The sequence below is a fragment of the Calliphora vicina genome, chromosome 4, assembly GCF_958450345.1.
Source record: "Calliphora vicina chromosome 4, idCalVici1.1, whole genome shotgun sequence".
In the NCBI taxonomy this organism is placed as follows: domain Eukaryota; kingdom Metazoa; phylum Arthropoda; class Insecta; order Diptera; family Calliphoridae; genus Calliphora; species Calliphora vicina.
The window spans coordinates 38272089-38280777 of record NC_088783.1 but is presented as its reverse complement, the minus strand read 5'-3'; positions in this window follow the sequence as shown (position 1 = coordinate 38280777).

Here is an 8689-nt window from a genome sequence, read left to right as displayed (position 1 = left end):
ACCAACACTTAACGCAACAATGACGTCATACAAAAATAAAACAACAACAAACATTATTACTATTGCACTCGATATGCCAAAAAAAATTATGCAGACAGCTCTTTAAAATAAAGAAGAATAAACAGAAAGGTGGCAAACAACAACAACACTAAATCATACAATCATACATTATTAAAAATCACTTGTCGCGACAAACACGAAATACATACCCACATACGTACAAACATATATATGAATGCATTTAACATCACCCGACCGACATGTTGCGACACTAACAAAATACCAACTTTGTTTGGAGCGCTAGGGCTCCGCTACCAACAAGTGATGTTGCAGTTTTTGGCAAATTTCTTAATTGCTTAAAATCACACAAAATTTCATATTTTCCTTTAATTAAACACTCACTTTTTAAACAATATTGATTAAATATCACTTTTTTCATAAATTTATTAACTATTTAACACTATTTAATAACTTTTTTTAATATTTTAATGAGATGAAACGAATTGTACGTATAAATGGGGCGAACATAAGGAAATAACTAAAATGTGGTGAATAAAAAGGGGAGTGAGTAAAAGGAGTAAAATTAAATTTATTAGTGTGTGGTGGGGTGATGTTAGGGGAAACGGAATATGTGTAACATAAATGGCAGAGTATGAAAATACATTAGTGCAAAAATAAATATGTAATTTCTTTTTGCAGCATACCACAGGGGGTCAGAATCAATTTTTTTTGGAAATAAATCTGGCATTTCTAAACGGCTGGTCCGATCGGGATTTCGACGTGGGTGTAGCCAAGGAGCATTTGAGTTTATTTAAATGGGCCTCACAAATGCACCAGGTGTGGCGTAATGGGTGCTTAAAGTAACATACCTTCGACATGTACAATTATTAAACATGTGCAATTTTTATATTTTTGGAAAGCATCTCGGCTAGGTCTTTAATAAACATACATTATAGGCATTTAAAAATTTAAATTTTAAAATTTTGCCATACGATTTTTTAAAAAATATAGGTCGTACTTTTGGACCGAATGGACTCGATTTTTTTGCTAGGCTAGGTCTTTAATAAACATACATTATAGGCATTTAAAAATTTAAATTTTAAAATTTTGCCATACGATTTTTTAAAAAATATAGGTCGTACTTTTGGACCGAATAGACTCGATTTTTTTATGTTAGTTAGACAACTAAATTACAAATAACATTCAAATGATTTCAGAGCAATATCAATTATGGATCCAAAAATAAACGATTTTCAATTTAAAGTTTAAAAAAATAGTAGATTATAATAATAATTATAATAATTATTGCTGTTTTTTGGGAGAAAAGGTGACTTAACTCTTTTTTTATTAAAAGAAGACTTTCTTTAAGAACATGTAACAATTTTAATTTTTTCTGTAAGTTATCTTTACGGAGAACATTTTGGTATAAAACACATGACCTATTTATCGAATATGTAGCCCCACGCCCCAGATAAAGCTGAACTTTATCTGTTTCAGTCATGTTTGGTATTGGGTTAAAGTGCATTAAATAATGCATCACAAACTGCTAAAATTACAGTTGTGAGTAACTTACTTGATTGGCAGTGAGCGGTCAAAGTCAAATAATTTTTACAAATTTTGAGTGCTGTGGTTAAAATTGGAAATTGTGATATTTCGAGAGCTTATATTTTTTGTTAAATCTGTTAAAAGTAGAAATATTAAAATGGAACCATCAACTTCAGGTATTTGAGAACATAAATAAATAATTTTTGTTTAGATAAATGTTTTGAAAATATTTTTTAAGATTTTTTAAAGTTCTCCATTATTGGGGTTTTTCGATATATAGATTGAGTTTAAAAAAAATCAGGGCGAGATCGGGTAAATTCCATTAAATACTCTTAAAATATGAACTTTCAGCTTCTATATACAGGAAAAAAATCGTGCGGGTTTATTGAGGTTTTTTACTTATTTAAGTTATAGTGAAAGAACTCCTCTTGCTAAAAAACATATTCTGATACAAAATAGGTTAAAACATTTTTTTCTCACATTTTTTTTAAAGTTGTGTTTTTATGTATTTATGATTGTTCATTACAAAAATTTATAATATTGTCTTTTGTGGTTTTTTTAAAAAAAAATTTGTACATTTATAAAATTTTGTGGAAAACAAAAATTAGATTTTAAATTAAATTTATGCTTATGTAAATACATATAATAAATTTATGTTTTGAATTTTTTAATAGCATATTAAGTATGCTTTTATTTCCAATTTAATTAATTAATTCATCGCTTTCCATTCCAAAGTTACAGCATAAATTGTGAACTAAGGTCTTTTTTTCCTAAAAAACAATAATGCGGTTAACGGGTTAAAATTTTTTTTTTAATTTTTTTATTTTAAATGCTGTGTTTTTATGTATTTATGATTATTCATTACGAAAAAATTATAATATTGTCTTTTGTGACTTTTTTAAAAAAAATTTTACATTTATAAAATTTTGTGTAAAACAAATATTGGATTTTAAATTAAATTTATTAGTATAAATACATATAATAAATTTATAATTTTATTTTTTTAGTAGCACATGAAAATATGCTTTAATTTCCAATTTTATTCATTAATTTATCGCTTTCCATTCCAAAGTTATAGCATAAATTGTGAGCTAAGGTCTTTTTTTCCAAAAAACAATAATGCATTTAACGGGTTAAAAAATGTTTAAACTTTTTTTTTCTAAAGTGCTGTGTTTTTATGGATTTATGATTATTCAATACTAAAAAATTATAATATTCTCTTTTTTGAAAAAATTTGTAAATTTATACAATTTTGTGTAAAATAAAAATTGGATTTTAAATTAAATTTATACTAATATAAATACATACAATAAATTTATATTTTGAATTTTTTAATAGCACATTAAGTATGCTTTAATTTCCAATTTTATTCAATAATTTATCGCTTTCCATTCCAAAGTTACAGCATAAATTGTGAAAAAAGGTATTTTTTTCCAAAAAACAATAATGCGCTTAAAGGGTTAAAAAAAGTTTTTGTTTAACCTTTTTTTTCTAAAATGCTGTGTTTTTATGTGCTTATAATAACTCATCAATAAAAAAATATAATATTTTAAAACTACGGCTTCTATGAATTAATCGCCACTTTGGGTACCATTCAACCCACTGTGCGCCCTTCGGAATGTGACGTATTTTTTATGAAAATTTCAACTTGGGCCACATGTTCTAAAATCTCAAAGCTGGGATCAGAAAACGAAAAGCAGCTTTGGAAACCTTGATGTGTTCCCTATTTAACCCCAAAGTATTTTCCCAGCCCCGAAAGAAATGTGAACCCTATGGGCAAAGTTGTAAAAAATTGATTTTTTGGGATTTTTGCTCCAATTTTTAGGAATTGCGAGATTCCCTTTGACCTTTTGACAAGTTTTTTTTACACAATTTTTTTTTGTTTAGATAAGTTAATTTTTTGCCTTAAGAAAAAAAAGTTTGCCCAAAATGAGAAAAATTAGTAGTAATTTTTAAAACATCGAGGCACTTTCGGCACGGGATAGCAAATTCCGATTGAGCTAATACTTTAGCAATCGTATTTTTACACTAAATGGCACAATTCTAGACGTGAGCATCTATAAAAATCGGAAATCGATTCAATAAAACCACCCTAATATACACATATTTATATATCAATGTATAGGAAATTGTGCCTTCTTTTCAAAAATATATAAAATATTTAAGAATTAAAAAATTTTTAGAAGACTTTTTCCAAAAATATAAAAAAAAATTAGCTGATTTTTTTTAGAAAATTTTAGGGCCACATTTTATAAACGTTTAGAAACTGGTAAAAAGGTTTTATTAAACTTGAATTATTTCCATACAATTTTTTTTAATGTTTGTAGTTGCGTTAATTTTTAAAATACAATAAAAGTTTATTTTTATGAATCATTTTTGATTTGTGAATTTTTTTGGCAATCCCAAAAATCTTTTCAAAAATGGTATTCTTTAGATTTTTGATTCTGTTGACGGTAACGAGGTCCGGGCTATAAATTCAATTTGCAAAATATTTAGCAACATATTGGGTTATACAAAAGAGGTTTTATGATTATTTGAAAGCAGCTATTCGATTAGAGAAAATTTGGATTAATGTTGATATTTACATTAAAAAATAAGTCTCTGGAACTCGAAGTTATACAAATTTTGAAATTATTTATCTTCTATAGAAGTTCCCAAAATCTATCATAGTATCCATTTTTAAATAATTATTTTTTCCTAATACATAAAAACAAATTTGTTGGTAATTCAAAAATATATATTATAACAAAATCGGCAGAAATTTAGATCCGCTATTAGCTCAAATCTTAAAATTTTAATTTTCAAATATGAATATCTCGTTAACTAATATTAAATATAGTTCAAGCAATGTCATTTGTGGCTCTCTTCTTGTAGATATATATACACATATAAAAATCTTTCAAATCGGATGGAGAACAAAATTTGGCATCATTTTTAATTTTACATATACCCGAAATACCCCACTTTGGGGACTTGAGGGTCCGCACAACGTTAGTTTTTAATGTCCAAATTCATAACATAAACTCAGTTACACCTCCTCCATAGTCGTGGGAAACTTTATTAAAATCGGACTATCGGTTTAGAAGTTCCACTTGTTCCACTTTAAATTCTTCAAACTTCATGACTACTTTTTATTTTGCAATAGCTGTTGTGAATATTTCCACCAATAAATTGAAGAAAAAGCGAACTGAAAAGTCTAGGTTAGTAACTTTATTTTTTCATAAAGGAAGTAAAAAGATTCGTAAGGAGACGACATCTGTATTTCTAATTCAGTTTGTCATTATTGAAATCAACCACTGTTCCACAGTATTTTATTCGAGTTTTCTACCTCAACTACATAGAAAGGTTTGTGTCTTGACTACTTAAGCGGTTGATTGCAATAATGACAAACTGAATTCGAAATACAGATGTAGTTTTTACGAATCTTTTTACTTCCATTATGAACAAATAAGGTTACTAAAGGTAGGATCACACGATTGCTGCAATACTGAATTGGGGCCCAATAAAGAAATTGTCCCAACTAGAAGACAATGAATATTGTTGTATTTTCAACGTTTTTATTAGTGCATGGTTGCGTCTCAAGCCTTCACATGATTGCCGCACCAGGTTTGCATTTTATTGGGCCAAATAAGCACAAATATTGTTGTGGTTTGACATATAAGACAATAAGTTGTGAAATCTCACGATTGAGGTATAAAATATGTAGTCCAATAACACGGTGCTACGATGGAAAAAAAACTTGGAAAATGACCTAGCGTGGGTTATAGGGCTTGCTGAGTACATTACAAATTGTGTCAAAAATGTCAAAAGCATCCTCAAATTCAGAAGTTATTCTGAAAAAACCGTTTTCTGTGATGTTCGTCAACTTATCGATCTGTAACTCAGTCAGTTTTTGTCCGACTTTAAATTAGTTAACGGGTTTGGAAAGAAAACTGATTACGCTTTTGTCTAAAAATGTGTGAGTTAGAGGTACTAAAGCACTACGACCTACCCTAAAACAGTTTTTTTCAAAATATCTCAAAATTTTGAGGGTGTTTCAAAATCTTTCTAAACGGTTTTAGTATATCCTCACCTAGGCCTACAACCCCCATTAGGTCGCTTTTCCAGTTCTGACAAAAAGTGTCATTTTGTAGAAGAGTGTAATTGGTGCATTGCGGCAATCGTGTGATTCTACCTTAACCTTGATGTTTCAGCTCGGTCTTTCTACAATTTATTGGTGGAAGTATTCACAGCAGCTGTCGATAGCGGTTTAAAACAATGAAAATTTATCCTATAAAATTTGGTTCCCCCATTAGGGAGATAGGGCTCATTCCACATTATCATATATTTTTCATCTTATTTTATTACTTGACAATCCTGGAAAATAAAATTTTTCGATAGATAAACTTCTGATTCGATCCAAATCCGTCTACTGGTTCCTGAAATATTACAGTTTTAAACAATCCCTTAATTATGTCTCTTTATAAATTTGAAAATTTATCCTATACCCACAACCTGGCAACCTTGGCAACCTTGGCAAATTAAATACATTGAAAGCTCACTATACATGAACACAAGTTCAAGCCCAATACATATGTTCATATATTTATCGCTTTTATTTTATTACAGACGACTCTGGCAACTCTGACAAATTCAGTTTCATATATCTCAAAATTTCAACACTCCCCTGGACCTGTTGTAATGTTTCTTAAAAGGTCCAATAATCGGAGTTAGCTCTTTAGGTTATCCCTCGATTAATTGGAATAATTACCCTGTGCCTATAACCTGACAACCCTGGAAATTAAAATTGTTCGATAGATAAATATGTCCCCTAGCCTACGATTTAATCCAAATTAGTCCACTGGATCCCGATATATCGGTTTAAAACAATCCCGCAATTTTATCTCTGTATAAATTTTGAAAATTGATCCGATACCCACAACCTGGCAACCATGTAAATTTAAATATTGCGAAAGCTTACTATGTAGTCTATACACGAAAAAATGTTTCATGAAAATGGGTGCTCTAATTCAGGAGATATGGCCAATTACACATTTTCATATATTCTTCACCTTATTTTATTACAGAAAACGTGCCAATGCTGGCAAATAGAATTTCCTAAATCTTAAAATTTTTCACACCCCTGCTCCTGCTTACTATTATAATTTTATCTAAATCCACTGCTTCCCGAGTTATAACAGTTTTAAATAATTCTGCAATTTAATATCTTCATAAATTGGAAAATTTATGAACATGGCAACCATGGCCTTTTAAATATTTCCAAAGCTCACCATGTATTCTATACATGTACACAAGTTTCATGAAATTTGGTGCTCTACTTCAAGACACATGATCCATTACACATTTTCATATGGTTTTCGCCTTATTTTATTACAACTCCTTTTTGCAACTCTGGCAAATAAAATGTCATAAATCTCGAAATTTCTGCACACTCTTGGACCTATAATGTTTCATAAAAGGTCCAATATTTTCGGAGTTATTAGAAGTTTATGTTCCCCCGGTTAAATTTGAATATTTACCCTATACCCACAACCTGGCCACCCTGGAAAATAAATTTTTTCGATAGCAAAATATGTCCCCTAGCCATAGAATATGATTTAATCCAAATCCGTCCACTGGTTTCCGAGATATAACAGTTTTAAACAATCCCGCAATTTAATCGCTTTATAAATTTGAACATTTATCCTATACCTACAACCTGGTAATCATGGCAATTTAATAATAATATTTCGAAAGCTCAGTATGTAGTCTATACACGAACACATGTTTCATGAAAATGGGTGCTCTAATTCAGGAGATATGGCCCATTTCACATTTTCATATATTCTTCACCTTATTTTATTACAGAAAACGTGGCAACTCTGGATAATAAAATTTCCTAAATCTTCAAAATTTTTCACACCCCTGGTCCTATCATGCTTCTTAAAAGGTCAAATATTTTCGGAGTTATTAGAAATTTATGTTCCCCCGGATAAATTATACCCTATACCCATAACCTTGCAACCCTGTAAAATAAAATTTTTCAATAGATCAATATGTCTTCTAACCATACCCTATCATTTCATCCAAATCGGTCCACTGGTTCCCAAGATATAACAGTTTTAAACAATCCAGCAATTTTATCTCTTTATAAATGGCAAAATTTATCCTATACCCACAACCTGGCAACCATGGCAATTTATATATTTAGAAAGCTCACTATATATTCTATACATGAACACGAGTTCCATAAAATTTGATGCCCCAATTCAAGAGATATGATCCATTACACATTTTCATATGGTTATTTTATTAAAGACTAATTGGCAACTCTGGCAAATTTAATTTTTTAAATCTCCAAATTTCTGCACAGTCCTGGACCCATCATGCTTTTTAAAAGGTTTAATAATGCCGGTGTTATTAAATTGTATGTTACCTCCGGATTAATTTGAATATTTACCCTATGACCATAACCTGGCAACCCTGGATAATACAATTTTTCGACAGGTCAATATGTCATCTAGCCATAAGCTATGATTTCATCTAAATCGGTCAACTGGTCCGAGATACAACAGTTTTAAAAAATCCCGCATTTTATATTTATAAATTTGAAAATTTATGCTATACTCACAACCTGGCAACCATGGTAATTTAAATATTTCGAAAGCTCACTTTGCATTCTACACCTGAACTAAAGTTCCATGGAATTTGGTACCCTAGTTCAGGAGAAATGGTGCATTACAGATTTTCATATGGTTTTCGCCTTATTTTATTACAAACAACACGGCAACTCTGGCAAATAAAATTTCCTAAATCTCCAAATTTCTGCACAGCCCTGGACCTACGATCCTTCTTAAAAGGTTCATTATTTCCGGAGTTATTAGAAGTTTGTATTACGCCTTGCTTAATTGGAATATTTTCCATATTCATATAACCTGGCAACCCTGGAAAATAAAATTTTTTCGATAGATAAATATGTCCCCTAGCCATAGCTTATGATTTCATCCAAATTGGCCAACTGGTTCCCGAGATATATCGGTTTAAAACAATCCCGCAATTTTATCGCTTTATAAATTTGAAAATTTATCCTATACCCACTACTTGGCAACCATGGTAATTTAAATATTTCGAAAGCTCACTTTGTATTGTACATCTGAACTCAAGT